At 38.6% G+C, this 19,204-nt stretch overlaps 1 protein-coding gene across 6 annotated transcripts in view; it reads right to left on the reverse strand.

The window, feature by feature from the left end:
* Positions 1-19,204, reverse strand: part of EPS8 (epidermal growth factor receptor pathway substrate 8) — a 168,960-nt gene that overhangs the window by 86,810 nt on the left and 62,946 nt on the right. For 3 of the 6 annotated variants that reach the window (XM_036252546.1, XM_036252542.1, XM_036252547.1), the window contains exons 1-2: positions 18,085-18,145; positions 14,098-14,176 (exon numbers count right to left, since the gene is read on the reverse strand). The gene's annotated coding sequence lies outside the window, so the exon portion shown is untranslated. Of the gene's footprint in view, positions 1-742; positions 774-14,097; positions 14,177-18,084; positions 18,146-19,204 lie in introns of those variants that run through there. The other 3 variants (XM_036252543.1, XM_036252544.1, XM_036252545.1) reach the window with 2 other exon arrangements.

A 19,204-nucleotide genomic window follows, 5' to 3' on the forward strand; every position in this document is an offset into this window, starting at 1 on the left:
CAAAAACCAGGACTATTAGAAACAGTATCAAGCCCTGGCCAGTTTGGCTCAGCGGTTAGAGTGTTGGCCTGCAGTCCAGAGAGACCGGGGTTTGGTTCCCGCTGAGGCACATACCTTGGTTGTGGTTTGTCCCCTGCCTTGGCTGGGGTCATGTGGGAGCCGGCCACTCAATGTGTCCCTTTCATATCAATGTTTCTCTCTCTCTTCCTCTCTCTCCCTCCCACTCTATCTGTACAAAAAATGGAAAAATGTCCTCTGGTGAAGATAAAAAAAAAAAAAAATAGTATCAAGATAAAGGCAAAGGTAGTAACAGAATAAGGACAATGGACCCTAGAGTTTCCAAAGGATCACACATTTCTCAAAGGGAGTGTCACCACCTTGACTTTTGTTCAGCTAAGTCCATGCCTAGTACAGAATATTTATCTATGGGAACATATTTCCAATTATGTAATGGTCACACCCAACTGAGGAGAAATACACTTTTACAAACATGGGGCCATATGAATTATTATGAAAGAAATATAACAAAAAGTAGAGGGGAAAAAAGACTTTGAAACAGTAAAGGTTTTTTCACTTCACTTCTATGAAACAGAAGATACAAAGTAGGTGCTTTCTTCCAACTTTTGTGGGAAATAATACTCTCTCAGAAACTTGAATAAATCAACTTGAAAAGGCGTGCTGCTTTTTTCTAACAAAATCTTTAGTGTTACTGAGCGTGACGGGGAAAGAGGTAACAGCTTACCTCAAGTGGCTAGGCTGTCAGCGTGGCTTCAACTCTGCAACCTCTTTTAATAGTTTCAATATATTACACTTCAAGAGAGAAACATAATTGTTTCAGATAATGTGTTATCACTTCAGAAGTTTCGTAGATAAAATTGAATCAATCTAAATCTACAACTTACATTTTATTTATTTTTTTATATATTTTTTATCCTCACCCAAAGGTATTCTTTTCCATTTATCTTCATACAGAGTGGGAGGGAAGGGGGGGAGAGAGAGAGAGAGAGAGAGAGAGAGAGAGAGAGAGAGAAACATCCATTGGTTGCCCCACACACACAACCCCAACCAGGGCTGGGAACCGAACTGCAACCGAGGTACGTGCCCTTGACCGGAATCGAACCTGAGACTCTTTGGTCCGTGGGCCACTGCTCTAACCACTGAGATAAAATGGCCAGAGTTATCACTTAAATTTTTTATTATTCTTTTACCTAAATCCTATCAAAGTTCCACACCAACCTCCAGATAACATCCAATTCAGTTGCTCAGCATAGTACTTTTTTTGTGACCTGGCCCTTTACACCTGTCAAGCGTCTTTCACCATCTCTGCCTTCTTGCCACCTTCCCTGGCCCCTCCAGGCCACCCCCTAACCCTCCCGTGCTCACTATGCACGGGCCACACTAAGCTACTTTGCAGATTCTTGCCTTTGAGGGACCTCGTCTATCTAGAATATTCTTTCACACAAAAACCTCTCCACCACCTTCACCTGGTCAGCTCCTACTTCAACTTTAGGTCTCAGTCTTGGGAGCCCTTCTGATTTCTCTACAGTGGGACAGGTGCCTCTCTCCAATGCTGACATAACGCTTGAGTCTAACACTAAGATGCACTTATCCTACTGCAGTAACTTCCTATTTTCTTGTTTTTTAAGCTTCTTAAGGGCAGGGGCTAAATAATTTTAATGAATACCAAATCTTAAACATAGTTCCTAATATGAATGAAGTTCTCAATAACAAATAAAAATGTATGCTTTTGCCCTGGCTGGTGTGGCTAGTGGGTTGGGTGTTGTCCCCTACACCCAAAGGTCACCAGTTCGATTCCTGGTCAGTCCGGGGCACATACCCAGGCTTCGGGCCTGTGCGTGCAGGAGGCAGCTGATCAATATTTCTCCCCCCATCCCCGTCTCCCTTTCTGTCTCTCTAAAATGAATAAAAACATAATTTTTTTTTAAAGTATGCTCTTGTCCAGCCAGTGTGGTTCAGTGGGTGGAACATCAATCCATGTACCAAGAGGTCGCTGGTTCGATTCCCAGTCAGGACACATGCCTGGGTTGTGGGCCTGATCCCCAGTGGGGTATGCAGGAGGAGGCCAATCAATGTTCTCTCTCATTGACGTTTCTAGCTCTCTCTCATACTTCCTCTCTCTCTAAAATCAATAAAGGAAAAAAAAAAATTTAATAAATAAATAAATAAAAAGTATGCCCTTATTTTTTTACTTGACCAAATTAAGATGTTTATTTCAAATCTTAAGAAAAGACAATGAAACAATTTTCTAAAAACAAAAAAAAAATGTAGTATAAAATATCTTAACTAGTTGAAGAGTTAAAAACAGAAAATATTTAGCATCACTAGTTTCTAACAAGAACCACTCAGGGAAAAAAGCAGGCAGAGTCAACTCTACTCCCCAAAAAAGTCTCTCCAATTCACCCCCATTCACCCTGTAAAACAGACACCTCCTTCCTCCTGCCTCCCACCTTGACTTCTCTGATTACCACCCATCCTCCATATTCTCCCCAAATGGAGTGGAAAATGAAATCCTCATCTAACCCTATCTTCCCACGTCTCCAGTCCTGTCCTGACATTCTGAGGGGGAGCAGCAGTCCTAGCAGAATGCAGCCACATTCTGTGAGTGCTGGAAAAACATCGTTCCTGGAACATCCTAGATGTCACCTTGATTTAGGCTTCTCCTGAGTTCAGAAAGAACACTGAACGCTGAAGTCAATACTATTCCTTGCCCTGCCAGCATTATTCCTAACTCTGTGCCCTTGGAATTGTCACTTAAACTAATGGGCCCCCCATTAGTACTGACTAGGCTGGAAACTAGAGGATCTGCAAGGGTTCTTTGCACTCCGAAGTCTGGTGTATTAGCTCAGTGGCCTGCTTCCTGCACACACATGAACCTTTACAGAGCACCTGAAGGACAGAGCACAGGAGGAAGATATCCTCATTCGACCTTCATGGGAGGGAGAGTTATTTACGTATTTTTGATGACTGGATGCCACCCTCATAAACTCCAAGCCTGCCTACAAATAAAGTAGGGGTGACATGAGGGCTTTTATACTTTTCTTTTTTTACAATTGAGCTGCTAAGAAACCCCTGAGAATGGCATATAACAGCACACAGCAGCTCACTCCATCTAGTTAGCTGGGAGGAAAACGATGAATTTCCCTGCTCTCCCAGGAACTGAAGTTATTTCATGCCGGGGTGCTAAAACAAAACTTTTTCCAGGAAACAAGTGCTTGAATTTTATGAGACATGAGACTTGTGTTTACAAGAGTGGTGCTTGATTTTGACTGCCACTGTTGTCACTTGAAGGAAGGTCAGTTTGCCCAGAGCCACATGGCTGCTTCCCTGCTGGGAAGGAAATGGGATGAAAGAGGTGGCATCGCCTGGCTGGTGTGGCTCAGTGGTTGAGCATCGACCCATGCACCAAGAGGTTGCAGGTTCGATTCCTGGTCAGGGCACATGCCCAGGTTGTGGGCCTGATCCCCAGTGTAGGGCATACAGGAGGTGGCCAATCGATGTTCTCTCTCCCTCTCCCTTCCTCTCTCTCTAAAAAAATCAATAAAGGAAAAAAAAATATATTTTTAAAGAGGTGGCAACATCTTGTAATGACTATAGGTGACAAGACAATAAATCAGACTTCAACCAAGCCCAATTCTTAAGATAAAAAAATAAATAAAAAATGACCAGCCATCAGTCTACTAATATAAATGGGCAAAGGATTTACAACATCAACCACCACTACCCACAAACTATCTCCAAACATATTCTACTGACCCTGCGAACCTCACAGAGGCTCGACGGTTCATCTGCTCTTCGGAAAGAGGCAGCCCCACTTGCTGCTCCCGCAGGAGGGCTGAGCAAACTGCCCACAAGGCAATTTCCGTACCCAAAGACCAGTTCCTAACCCTAAAAAAATCAATAGCGTTTCTGCCAAGAAGAAAAGTGCTTTGTGGGTGGTTTTTGTTTTTTTTTTTTTTTTCAGAGCTCCTGGAAACAATCAGAACGTACTGAGTATATCTCGATGCTTTCATTGTGGTATTGTGTCATAGTACAAAGAGCACGCTCCAGTGACAGGCAGCCCTGAGCGTAAATCCTGACTCTACCACCCTGTGGCTTTAGACACATCATGTTCTCTCTAAGCCTCTGTTACTCATCTGTAAAAATGAGAATAAGATTGTTAGCTGGATTATAAGAAAAGCACACGTAGGTCAGTTAAGATCTAGTATCTACATCTACATCTACATCTATCAGGTCCTTTATGGCTGACATGCAGGCTTCTGCTCTGACCCTAAACATCCTTTGTACCAGCAATTTTATACCTCCCATCTATCAAGTCCTCAATTCCCGTGCTGGTTTTAAAGTCTCTCCTGACCAGTTCAACATTAACAATGTCTAGGCATTTGGCAGTTTTTGATCGTGTTCAGTATTTTCTAACGTGGCTATGAAGAGCCTCTGCCACAGCTCCAGGGTCTGGCAAACCAGCACAGTGTTTTGCAAAATAATCCCTGCACTACAGTTGTGCTATAGTTTTATGTGCATGTGCTAAAGAAAGTGCATAGAATTTTGGTGACCAAAGTACATATTATTACCAATATAAATTTCCTTTAAAACTGACACAAACGACCACCTATCACAAGTGGTTCTTATCTGAAGCAAAACTGATGTGAAATAGAAACTAATTTGGAAATACAGAATCGAATTAAATTTTTTAAAAATTTACTTAGCAGACTTTCTATAGTTACAATTAGATAAGACCCTCCCCCACCGCAATTCAAGTGTTAATTGAATTGAAATACCAATTTAAGTATTACCATTGGCATGCTCATGTATCGATGATTATTTTAACATCTGACCTGAAAAGCAGAACTTTGGTAAAATACGCCTATTTGTATCAAGGAGGTTGAGAACTGACTCAGAGGAAAAAGTATTATCCTCTGACTCACTAAGGCCACTTCCTGAAACACCCAGCGTTTTTCTTGGAAGGAAGTTTAACAAGTGCCATTTCTTTCAAATACTGATTAGACAAAATTGAAGTCTAATAAAAAAAAAAAAAAACATAGACAAAAGACATGTCTTTTCCTAAGCCTACTAGGTTTCAAAGTGAACACCATCCATAAACATATATTATCTGGTCATGAAAGGGAAAACTTTAAATACAGTCAAAAACAGATAATCCAAGGTATAATATAATGAATAAACCACTGATGATTTACACATAAACCTCTTTATACCATAATCTCTTAATGATAAAGAAACAACTTTATGATTTTAATCTGCAAAATTAATGGTTTTGGCTTCAAAACAGTCACTTTTTCTTCAAGGCAATTTCTTCCCCTCTCTGAATCAGCTGTGTGGCCAATATTTAATAATAATTTACAAAAACAGTAAATAACACTTACTCAGAGCTTATATGGGCCATTCTTATATAGTCTTGGCACACATTAATTCAATTGATGATCACAATTCCTCTAAGAGGCAGATTATATTATTATCTGTATTTTTCAGATGAGGAAACTGAGGAATAGGGCCATCCTTATCCAATGTTACACATATAAAGCCTCAAACCCAAGCAGGCCAATGGAAGAGCCCAAACTCTCAGTCTCCCTGGTATGTCTGTGATTTGCCCGCCACCCCACCCTGCATTAGAATGCTTGCTAAAACTCAAACATGCTTAAGCACACAGAGACACGTACACATATATAATTACACATAGGCACATATGCATAAACACTACACATTTACAAAATCTGTGCCACAATTTATGTATGTCCTTCTCATACATTAGTTTATTCATTCTGATGTAACTATTATATCAATAGGATGTGGATACAAATAATACCAAACCTTTAATCTAGAAGGAAAACAATTACTTAGATAATTCCACTGTCCAGATACATTTTTGTCAGCCTCACTCGTTTTTCAATGCTAAAACACTGGAAACATCTCACAGAACTATAAAAACACCAAAATGATTCTGCCCTGGACGCAGGCCTTTGGGGAGAAAAATAACACATAACATTTCCTTCTTCAAAATAACAAGCAATTACACTGAACCTTGCTGTTAGCTTCCTCTTGAGTAATCTCGACTGGAGGGATTTCAAACACCTGACTCTCACGGTATTTTGCTTTCAGTAGAAAGGCCATCCTTTCACATGTCAAGTCAGCTAATAAGTGTTCACTCATATCTAAAATTGATTCATAGAAACTAGTTTAAATATTAAACGGCTGCATATTTCTAGCTCTAAATATTTGAAAAAGAAATTCCAAGTTAGCTAATAATGTAGACTATGCACTTTGAAAGATGCCATATCACTCTGACCTTCCTATTACCAAGGAGCAGTACAAGAGAGGGGCACATATATTCCAGAAGGGTGAAACTCTTAACGCGGCGGCCTAAGGAAATGCAGTGTCCCCAGTGGTGGCCCCACTCTGGAGGTGCTGAAGATTCAGGTGCCCCTGGAAACCTGCCTGCCTGCCTGCCTGCCCAGTGTGATGTTAGGGCCAAGACAGAGTCATCCTGCTTCCTGAAAGTATATCATTTACCCAAACAACAGAGTGAATGCAATTCTACCACTGGAAATTAATGCATTCTTTTGCATTAAGCATTTTCATCCCTACGAACCACTTTTAAACTACAAACACTCCTAGGAGTAAAAATGTATTATGTCATTAACATTGCAGTATGAATCATCAGATACTTTCTCCTAGGACAGGAGGAATCCAGGGCAATGTGAGAATAGACATGAAGTGTGGCCATAAATGTAAGAAATCTGCATAGAAGTAGAGCAATACCAAGCTATTGAAGGGGGGGGGGGGCTACTTGGTACTTTTGCCCATGATAAGATATACCCAGTTATTAAAAAGTCCTAAAATAATGAAAGGAATTTCAGCTTATATATGGACTGATTCTTAAGTAAAGCAAACGTCCTATATTGTTAACAAAAACACTAAGAAGTTCATTCGATATTTTTCATCCACACCTACCAGGTGTTGTGCATCACACGAAGGTGTACACAAACAACATGGTTTTTCTCCTCCAGGAGCACACAGTTTAGTGAGAAAGATACGCAGAGATTATTACAATGCACTCTAGTAAACACTGTTGTGATATGAACAATGTTCTACGAAAGCATCGACCCAGGGCAGCTGTTGTTAGGTTTCACATAGGAGGAGACAATGGAATCCGGTCTTGAAAGACAGAGAGGAGTGTGCCGATCAGTACACGTATCGGCAGTGAGAGGGCATTCCAGACGTGTGCAAAGCTCAGTCTGTGGAAGGACGTCCGCTGCAGGAACAGTGAGACGTTCAGTGTGGCTGCAATGTGGGGTATAACAAAGATGACGGGACAAAGTGAGGGGCCTGGTAGAGCATGTAACGGAATTTGGACTTAATATTTTTGGAAATGATAAACCAGCAGTCATTACTCATTTTTAATGAAACAATTTTGGGGGCAGTCGGGAAAGCAGACTAGATTAGGAAGTAAAGTGAGTTAATTTTTAGATAATTTTCTCTGTTTCATTCCTGTGGGGATCTTCCCAATTGTATTCCATGCTACATAATTTTTTGGCAAAACTAAGGCTCACCTATGGTACCCCCATAATTTCTTCAAACTCCTGAGCTCTACAAAGAGAGAAAAGGAGATAGTTTACCAACAACCTATAAGAACACCTCACTTTTTTTTTTAGTTATTAGTTACATAAGAAAATAATCGTTACAGAACTCCAGCTATATTCATCCCATTTTAGAAAAGTTCATTTTAGAAATCCAGGGACTAAAAGAATTGAAAGTTGGATTTTGTTTGTTTTTTCATTTAAAACACTCCTTTAATGGGCAGCCACTGAGGAAAATGGTATGGCAGTTTCTCAAAGAATTAAACATAGAATTACTATGTGTTCTAGTAGCTCCATTCTGGGTATATACCCAAAAGCCTTGAAGGCAGGGACTAAGATACTAGCAACAATATTCACAATAGCCAAAAGGTGGAAGCAACCCAACTATCTATTGATGAATGAATGAAAAGCAAAATGTAGTATATACACACAGTGGAATATTATTCAGACTTTTAAAGGAAGGATACTCTGATACATGCTACAACATTGTTGCAACCTGAAGCCATGCTAAGTAAAATAAGCCAGTCACAAAAGGGCAAACACTGTATGATTCTACTGCAAGCCTACCTAGGGTAAGCAAATTCACAGAGGTACAAAGTAGAACCGTGATGTCCAGGGTCTTGGGGAGGAGCAAATAGGCAGTTATTGTTTAATGGGTATGGAGTTTGCGTTTATGAAAATGTTCTGAAAATGGATGGTAGTGATGGTTCCACAACAATGCCACTGAACTGTACACTTAAAGATGATTAAAATGGTAAATGTTATGTATATTTTACCACAACAATAACTAAGGAATCAATAAACTAGGGAAGGCTGAGAGAGCCCATCAGGTGAAGCTGTCTGGTCTGTAAGGCTAAGGCTAGATCTTATTGTAGCTGCCTCTATAATGTACTAGAGGCTAAAGAATTTCCATGGCAAACACACACATAAATTAAAACCATCTTTATAATCCTTTGTGTGTATATACATACATATGCACATATATAAATATTTTTAATATAAACTAAACTATCACATACTCCACTTTAATAGAGATCAAGACACAATTCCTAATTTACAAAAGCAATAAAATGCACTGTTTTTTGGGGGGAGGGGACACTGGTCCAGTATTTACCAATTCTTGATCTGGGGTCTAGCTCTAAAATTATCTGAAAGTGCCTCTTGAAAACTCCATTTCTCACAGATCCTTAATTTTCTCATCAGTCAAACGAAATAGGGCCCTATGTTCCACTCTCACATACTGATCTCACTGTATAATAAGGGCATAAAATAAGCCAATGTATATAGAAAGTCACTTTAAAAATATAAAGTGATTTGGAATAGGATCAAAAGATTACATGAAAGAACTTATAAAATGGCTCAAATAATTTTTTAAAATTCCTCTGCATTTTTCACTTCTTAATCGAGCTATTAAACAATGTAATATAGCCCGGTTGGTGAGGCTCAGTGGTTGAGCATCGACCCATGCACCAAGAGGTCGCTGGTTCAATTCCCAGTCAAGATATATGCCCAGGTTGTGGGCCAAATCCCAGTGGGGGCATGCAGGAGGCAGCCAATCAATGTTCTCTCTCATCGATGTTTCTCTCTCTCCCTTTCCTTTCCTCTCTAAAATCAATAAAGAAAAAAAAATTAAACAATCTAATATACATACAAGCTTTCAGAAAAACATGCACTAAACACAGTAAAATACATTAGTATTCCTAAGAGAACACACACACACACACACACACTATACATACATTGAATTAGATGGCTTCTAAGGTCAAACTTTTTTTTTATTTTTTTTAATCCTCACCCGAGGACATTTTTCCATTTTTTGTTCAGGTAGAGTGGGAGGGAGAGAGAGGAACAGAGAGAGAGAGAGAAACATCGATGTGAAAGGAACACATCGAGTGGCTGCCACCCACACAACCGACCAGGATCGGGGACAAACTACAACGGAGGTACGCGCCCTTAGCGGAAACCGAACCCGGGTCCCTCAGGACCGCAGGCCGACGCTCTAACCGCTGAACCAAACTGGCCAGGGCTAAGGTCAAACTTTTAAAGTAATAAAAGAAAAAAAGACATAGACTTTCTTTTATCATTAATTAGTCCATTATTAAGTTCCATGGCAAATATCAATAAGAATTACAAAAGAATGTTCACAAAAGTTGTTACGACTTTAAAAGATTTAAAAGGCATAAGAAACATGTCTGTAATTTTCATTTAAGAAGTTATCATTAACCCAATGTCTTATGAAAATTCAATTGTTAACTGCAATAGTTAAAATATCCTCTGTTCCTGGTAATGAGCCAAGTAACCTTGATAATATCTAACTCAAGTAATTTTAACCTAAAAAAGAAACTGTTAAAAAAAAATAACTAAGGGTTTTCCACAAGCCAGTACCACCAATCCCCCTTAACACAACCTCAGGAAACCTTTTAGTATCTGCTGGGGGAGGGGGGTTGTCTTTCTTTTTCCCTTGCTGATCAAAACAAAACTACCCTTAACAAGCACTTAACCACATATGCTAGCCAATACTGTATGACTCTTTTCCTAAGGAAGCAGATTTATGACATCCAGTAAGAAATTCCTCAAACTCCACATTAAACCCGCAACCATATGATGGCGGTAAACTAGAGTTCACTGAAGTTGAGGCTGAAGTAAAGTATATACAAGTGTCATTATTAAATTCTTGTGTAATCAGCTGTACATGCGTTTTTACTACTTATCGGCTACTATTATTTTTTTAACTCAAAGATTAACATTCAAGAATAACCCTGAAAGGTTTTCTTTCTGTCTGTCTCCAACTTCCATTTGCCTTCCCACCAAAAGTTCTCTTCTCTCTCTCCTTAGTTGTTGTTAACCTGTTTCACCTCCAGTTTAGGGTAAACACCTTGTCAAGTAGTTCTTCCACATGTACTACAACTTTATTTCACACACTTGGCAAAGAAATATGCAACCCTCTCCCCATTCTCTTCCTACTTCATAAATTCCTCAATGCACCCAAACTTGTAAGCGACATTACCTTAATTTACAGGTTCAAATTTGATTATGAAGAAATAAGCCCCACAAATAGGGCATCTTTGAGTATTTCACTTCATCAAACTGCTAAGCCTGATATCATGTGTTCTCTGGTCAAGCGGCAATCACCCAGAGAACCTGGGACCACGTGTTTTAGTACCAAACACCCTCATCTTCAGCTGGTTGTTTTTAGAAAAGTGGCTACATTCATTCTTTGTCAGATTTATTCCTGACGTTGTCATAATGCAAATTCACTTTTCCTTCTCAGGATCATATCCAAGTAAAGGCTCTCCATTTCTGTTTCCTTACTTTTCTGTGCAGACTGCCTGCAGGTCGAGGTCCATTCAGACACCTTGACAGCAGTTCAGGTTTGGGAAAGGTGGGCTGAGAGTGGCCGAGGGTGATAAGGGATTGCAGCCAGTCTGACTTTAATATAATTAGGTCGGCTTCAGAAAGGAGGGGAGTAGCCGTCATCCAGGCAATCCCTGTACTCATAATTATACCACAAATTGTGGAGCGCAATGTCCACTCATTCATTATGAATCCAATAAAGCTTGTTGAGGGATTCCCATGTGCCAGCAGGAACTGCATGTGAGAAGCTGGACAGACAATGATGAACAAAACAGATGTAACTCCTGTCCTCAGAGTTGTTGGGAATTCAACAGTCTTGTTTTGACAGTCCTCTGAATATGCCAAGCTCTTTCTGTCCTCAAGGCTTATCATACACTGTCTGGAATCATCATCCTTTGTCTTTGCTGCGTAACTCCTGTAACTCAGTTTAAATGACCCCTCGGGAGAAGTCTTGCCCCGACCCAACAATCTATATTAGGTCCTTCATTACATGTTTCCATAGCACCCTGAAAACTTCTGCATACAGTTAACCTTTACGGTTAAACATATGGGCCAGTATCTAATATCTGCTTTTCAAAAATCCACTGCTGCCTGGCACACTTTTTATTGACTCAGATACACCTTTCTATTTTGCATGTTGTACTGAAAACATTTTAAGTCTCATATTTCTTTTAGGTGACTATTATTTTAAGTTTGTTTTTTGTTTTTGTTTTTTGGTACATGCCCTTAGCGGGAACCGAACCCAGGACTCTCTGGTCCTCAGGCCAAAGCTCCAACCTCTGAGCCAAACTGGCCAGGGCTAAGTATTTAATATGACTTGAATTTTTCTTTACATTTTCTTTATAAATCTAAATACAGTGTATTCAATGATCTTTCTTCATATGCAAATGTATAGTAAAATTACACAGTTCTCCAACCAATCCTACTTTGGCACACAAAACTGAAATGTGTTGCTTATATTTTAGGTACCAGCTAAAGTTATTACAAATGTTTACATCTGATTTCTATTTAAATATTTTCAAGCCAAAACTGTGAATAGCCATACTCAATTCTTACAGCTTTTCTCCACCATTTTCTTATCTGGGAGACTCAGAAAAACACGAATCCCACTACTTATCAAATGTGAAACCTTAAGTTTACTTAGCCTTTATGAGCCTAATTTCCTCCTTTGTAAAGTAGTTATAATTTTACAAGGTTATAAAGTACACAAAACCCCTAGCAAAATATCATACTAAATAAATATCAATTCCTTCCTACAAGTAGGGGGGAAAGTACATGTCTGAAAATGTAGCCCTCTATTTACTGTAATACCCATTTCCATTACCTAACCTAATTTCCTGAAAAGGATGGAGTGTAACTTCTTTTGCTTCATGGGTTGTACTTCAGGTCAGGGGTTGACAAATTTTCTATAAAGGGTCAGCTTTGGGGTTTGTGGGCCACATATGGTCTCTGTTGTTATTCTTCGTTTTCATTTTTGTTTTTAATAACCATTAAAAACATTTTACTAAAAATGTAAAAACCACTCTTGGTTCATAGAAAGAAAACAGCCCACTATTCACAGTTTGCTGATCCCCAGCTTTAAGTTTATAAACACTCATTAATTCCACCTTTACTTATCCTATTACCTGTGTAATATTTGGCTCTTAATCAACACTCTACTGAAGAACTACTCTCTCTGCTATTTACCGAACCTCACTTGTTTATATGTGAGGTAACCGACTACCTAAAGAAATCGCAGTAAGTACTACAAAAGAAATACAAATAAAGCCTTTTGAAGACTTCCTCTAGTATCTTTCCTCTCTTTTTCCTGTTTTATTTCTTTTTCTGGGCCTACTACAAATCAGGATTAATCGCATAATCAATTTATTATGCTCATGGCCTCAAATTTCTCTCACCACCTTCCTGTCCGGAAACTGAGTTTCTTTATGAGACTCTGATTGGGCTTCACGTACCATGGAGTTAGAGGTCCCCTAATGCTCATTATCCATTAGGCTCCCACCTTTCAGTGGTGACATATTCTTATAAATTCACCTTTTTGTCCTCAACTTCCAACACAATCACTTTTTCTCTTCTTCCTTAGTTCAGCTCACCTCCTTAATGCTGACTGCTCAATTTTTCTCCCTTTTTATGTATAATCCCAATGGGCTAAAACTCTGAGTTAGGTGTCTATTATGAGTTTCTGTTACTGCTTTAGTCTGAGTACCTTCCTTCTCCATCTATCATCAGGGTCAAAACAGTCTGTGAGGCCAACCAGACACAGGTAAGTGCAAAGGAAATAACACATGTGGAAGTTATCTATTCACAATCTACACGGTACTCTAAGAGACCACAAAGGTCTACGGCTCAAAAGCTACACTTGATTTAAGAACTGGCTCTGCCATTCATATGTATGAGTTATCCACCTTGGGCAAGGTAACCTCTGTAAGCCATTTCTTCCTCAGCTATAAAATAAAGACAGTAATAAGACCTACTTTATAGTGTCTGTAAAAATCACATGGAATAATCTATGTCAAGCACTTTTCATTGTGCCTAATACATAACAAAGGCTTCAAAAATGTTAAACACAATTATTATTATTCAAGGATAAGATAGTTTTTTACTCCAGGGGCCAAGGCCTTTTATGTTAACTTTTCAGTCTCTACTTGCTTCTGAGCCTTTCTTTTTATTTCACAAACCAGTAAATGTGTGCCCTCCCCACCCCCACACTTTTTAGGAACACTGGTTAAACAAGTCCTTTGACATTTTGGTCTGTGGTACTGGGTTCCTCCTTACAAGGACTATTTAGTGTCTTTCAGCATTAAATGAGAAGGGAGAGGGAGGGTTGAAATGAAAGAGAGAGAGAGAAAGAAAGAGAGAGAGAAAAAGAGATGTCAGTTCATACTCTGCATGTTATCAATTAGTACAGTCAGTTCTGTTATGATGCAACATATGCATTCCTAAAAATCACGCTGCTATGCAAAATCACGTCATTAAAACCACAGGGCTTATGGGAAGATGGGGTAAGTAATCCATAAAATACAAAAAATTTTTAAAAATAACAGCCTAATAAAGACCATAGCACAGTTTTTCATGTTAAATGGTCAAAAAACAAAACAAAAAACAAATCAAAACTACAACATGGCACCCACCTTACCTTGAAAAAGACCTGGACTTTGCTTGTGGAACTGGCTGTCCAAAGGGTTGCAGAGGTGAAATGGAGGAAGAAGAGTTATCTGAAATTGAAGGGAAAGTTATATAATGAGATATGGTGACTATGGATCATAACATGCAGTGAGGTAAGGAATCTGGCAGGGGTCGGAGGTGTGTGTGTCCATGTGCACTCTGTGTTCCGATGCGGCTTAGTGCAGCGATCACACACAACAAATGTAAGATTTACATTACACTCAAATTATTCCCTAATATCAATAATGTACAAATAAATCCCCACTTTTAAAACAAGCATGATAGCAGATCTGACAGTATTTATTTCCCAACTCGGAACTTTTGAAAAACGTTCTGAACTCAGGACTACAGTCACTATTCACAAAGCCTGTGTTGCTCTTCAATTTCCTATTCAGCCCAAAAGATTTTACATAGTAAAAGTCATTCCTTCCTGTCAGTCTTAAGCTACTTAACATAATCTAAAAGATTTCTGAACTGTACTTTGTTTCTTCAGCGTCCCCTGTGGGAAGCAGCTCTGGTTTGGACAGCCATGCCATACATGTTTAGATCTCTAGCTGATTCTCTGTCCCTAAATGTCCATTCCAGCAGAGCAGAGAAATGTCTGGCGGTCAATAACTCGCTATCATGACATTCCATTCATTCAGTCACCCAGTGTTTACAATGAGCATCTACTAAATACAAGGCAACATGGGAGGAGATACGAGATGACATCACACCTAACCCATCATAACAACACACAGAGACTTAACTCAGCGGATCATCAAAAATCAGTCAATGTTATATAGGAGGTGTAAAATATTGTAACATATGTAAAAACAATACTAACACACAACAGAACAGGAAGTACCTTAAGAAAATGCTGAAAGTACGTAACAGATTACTTTCAACGTTGGAAGAGGGGACCAGAAAGAATTGAATGGGGGTGGTTGTAGACCTTAAGGATCAGGTACATATGGGATCTGAGGCAGAGAATCTAATTGTGGTATGAGTAAAGAGAAAAACAGGAAATGGGGGGTGTAATGCATTAAGATCAAGAAGCTTGGGCCAAAATGAGTTACGTACCAGACTGAGTTTTATATGGTGGGAAATGAGAAAGTCACTGACAATTTTTATCCAGAAGAGTGCAACCTCAGTTATAAATGGGCAGAAGGGAGACCAACTGGCTTTCACAAATCCAGGCTTTGAATGAATTGAGAGACTACATTCAAGTCTTTGAAAGGAGAGGCTAGAGCAGCAGGAGGGCTTTTCCCAACTACAATCCCGGGCTTTGTGTCCACGATTGATATTCATGGGCTCTACTTAATGGATACTAACTGTGTCATTTGGTCTGGCAAACTGTATAAAACAGTGGAATAAAACAAAAATTTCCTGCAAATGAGGTCAAAGTATTTCTTTTTTTAGAAACAATGAAGAAAAACAAAGAATGCCACGCAACCTAATAGTAATAATTATATTGTCAGATATTGAAATCTGATCATTAGTATATAATTAGTAAAGTTAAATAATATGGTTCTGAATTACATAAATATGTCACACGATGTGTTTTTAATACTCAAGATACTGTATACCAATGATCCTAAAAGCAAAGCCTTCTTGGACAAATGTTCACATGAGATCTACATACAGCAAGTGTAGGAAACACACATAATTCAGCTCAGATTTTACATTACCAAGTACAGAGAGACAATATTTCACAAACTGTTGTAAAATTTTTTTAATGCATTGAGAATTAAAACTATCACAAGTTTCTTCCAATCAAATTCCCAAATCTGGTTAATATATTCTATACACAAGATTCTGTATACAGATGCCATGACTTTTAACTATAATAAAAAGGATACTTTTTCATATAGCTGTAAAATCCATTTTTAAGTGCTTACATATCAAATTAAACAATTAAAAATATGTACACAAATCTAATTCTAAAATCAATTTAAAAATTTTTAAAGAATACTTGTTTAATTAAATTACAGCTATAAGGTAAATGGTCAAGGACTATCTGATAATCTATTTTATTATATCATCTGCACAAAATTTTTATACAACTCTCATCTAAGCAATTATTTAAAAGTCTAAGTAAATACCGTACCTACCTTGATGAATTAATAACATAATTTTATTGAACACTAGAAAGGAGATCTCTACATAATTTATTTCAGAATTATTTACATAGAAAATTAGTCTAAACATAGAAAATTAGTCTAAACATCTTATCCTCTCCATAGTCATTTCTTCTTATATGCAATTTACTTAAATGGAAGACACTGCTCCTAAGTCTTGTTGCTGAAAACCAGACGCCTCTTCCCGGGCACTCTGGGCACAGGGTGTAGGGACAGCCTCCTTCACGTGAGAATTGGGTAGGCGGAGAACAAATTACTTTAGGTACATTCCCAGGGCATATATGAAATCTATACTCAACGTAATACTAACATCTACCTTGGAATGTGGCCTGTAAAGCTGACCAAAGCTTTGCAGCAAGGGTAAAACTAAATCAGGCCATAAACATCTCAAGTCACCTCACTCACTAATACTACCAAAAAGCTGCATCAACACCCGGTAGTGAAAATTTGTATAAATGGATAATTTTCCTTATGGTGGAGAAAGTCTTAATAAAACATAGGCACACTACATGAAAATCAACATTTTTAAGAATGGATTTCAAAAAGGACCAATATAGCCAGAACCTTGGCACTTGACTTCAAGAATGCATTATACCTCCCAGCACCAACACAGGAATGTAACCAGTTGTTTACTTCTGTTCTCTAGCTAGCATATTGAGATACAATGCTATTAGCTCTTGTTTATTTTTAAATCCTAAAACTTAGCCTTGCAACCAATTCCTAGTAACAGAACCATAACCAAAAGGTTCTTTCTGAATTAAATTAAATTAACAAATAAATTGATAAGAGCTACAAAAATAGATCTCTATATATTAAGAATTATATAGCCCTGGCCAGTTTAGCTCAGCGGTTAGAGCATCAGCCCTAGGACCAAGGAGTCGTGGGTTCAATTCTGGCCAAGGGCACGTACCTCAGTGGTAGTTCAGTCCCCAGCCTTGGAAGGGTCGTTCGGGAGGCAACCAATCCATGTGTCTCTCTCACATCAATGTTTCTCTCTTTCTTTCTCTCTCCCTCTCTCTCCCTCCCTCCTTCTCACTCTATCTGAAGATAAATGGAAAAAAAATATCTTCAGGTGAGAAATACAAATAAAAGAATTATATATATTTGTCACTGAACTCAAATTTTATATTTAAAACATCATAATTATAAAATTGGATTTTTTGAAAGAGTTGTTCTTTAAAAACTTCCATTAATTGACTATTTAAACATTTACAAGTTCCATTAATATACATGAGTTTTTTATAAAAAAAAAAAACTTTAAATACACATATTCACTACATTTTAGGCCCAAGAAAATGTTTACACAGAAATCTGGCAGTGTTAAGTCTGTGAACTCAAATCCAATAACAACCTAAGTCTGAACTTGGTTAATAAGCAAATTTTCATAGTACAACTAACATTGTATAAACAATCCAAAGCAGTTAATATTTATAGGACAATCACAGTATTTTGTATATCATATTAATTTAAAAATAATTTTGTAAAAGCATGATATGTTTGTACTTTCCCAACTGTTAATAGTCAACAGATTTCTTCTTAGCTATTTTGGGGGTGAAGTTATTCTGTTAAACACCATGACCTAAGAGAAGGAAATCCTTTAAATCCCCATCTCTGTAAGCAAAAAGCAAGGAGGCAGGACCTTATAGAAGCCAAGGTACCAATTTCACCAAATTCAGAATCTATTTGAAATACCAAATGGGAATTTAAAAGATTGTTAAAGAGTTTATCGGGACTAAAAGTATCACTGTATGTTTCAAGGTCTACAAACATCCTCTATAATAATTATGCCTTTGAGAGCCCTCCTTAGCAAAGAAAATATTCCACAAACTCAAACTTACCTACCCACACAGACCAGGCAAAACTCCGCTAAGCAATCCTCCAGGGCAATACTGAGAGGACATTTCTCTCACTTCACTCTTGGTGCCAAGTGACCTTTGGCGTATCAACAGAAAGGGTGGGGTTGGAAGCTTCAGTTTCAGCAATGTATCATACCGAACAAAGTTTCTCCTTTGGTTTCTCTAGGGAGTTAACTAAGACTTCCTCTTCTTGTTAAGTAAGTAAACACAGCCACTGCTACCTTTCCAACTCTGCCCTAAGTGGTAAATCCAAGCTTTAACTGATGCAAATAAGGATGGCTATCACTGACTGAGAACTCACTGTGTGCTCTGAACTAACACTGTACAGACAGACACTATTATGACTCCCATTTTACAGACGTGGAATGTGACGACTAGAGGTTATGAGTAACCTGTGGAATTCTGGATATAGCAATATGGTCAACTAAGCAAATGAAGAAGATTTTCCACTATAAACAGAAAAGGTGAAAAGGAATATAACAAAATTTAAAAAGTAAATTCATCGTAGTTTTACTTGCTATAAAGAAAAGCCCCTGGTGTCAGCCCAAAGCCAGAACCAATAGACAAAGTGGTAAGCAAAAGCAAATACTGCCCACTGTGACTGCCAGGAAGGGTCCCTGGAGTCTCTTTAGTGCTTACTGCTGACTGAAATCATAAGGAGGTGCCTTCTCAAGGAGAATAAGGTGCTCCCTCAACAGAGCCAGATTTCTGGCCCCACTTTCCTCCAACACAGGATGCATCTTGCACAACTATGTATACGTAGCAGCCCTGATGCCCAAGCAGGGACAGAGGAGGTCTTGGGGGCACAAGGTATGTAGTTGGTACTCAGGTCCTTCCATAGGGCTGCAATCACAGTTAAAAAATGGGGAGAGGGACAGGACAAATGCATTACTGTCTTAGAAAAACTTCAAGGGACCGTGTCTCTGAGAATCTGGGTGAGAGGGCAGGGGAAATGCTACCTCCAGAAATTATAACCCTACGCCCATGTCATAGCATTTTGAGGTTTGAATCTTCTTTGCATGAGAATCTCCAAACTAAGAAATTAAATTAAATTGAATCCTGAGCTAGTGATACCCTTGGACTGTCTGGAATGAACAAACAT

The sequence above is a fragment of the Molossus molossus genome, unplaced genomic scaffold, assembly GCF_014108415.1.
Source record: "Molossus molossus isolate mMolMol1 unplaced genomic scaffold, mMolMol1.p scaffold_m16_p_10, whole genome shotgun sequence".
In the NCBI taxonomy this organism is placed as follows: Eukaryota; Metazoa; Chordata; class Mammalia; order Chiroptera; family Molossidae; genus Molossus; species Molossus molossus.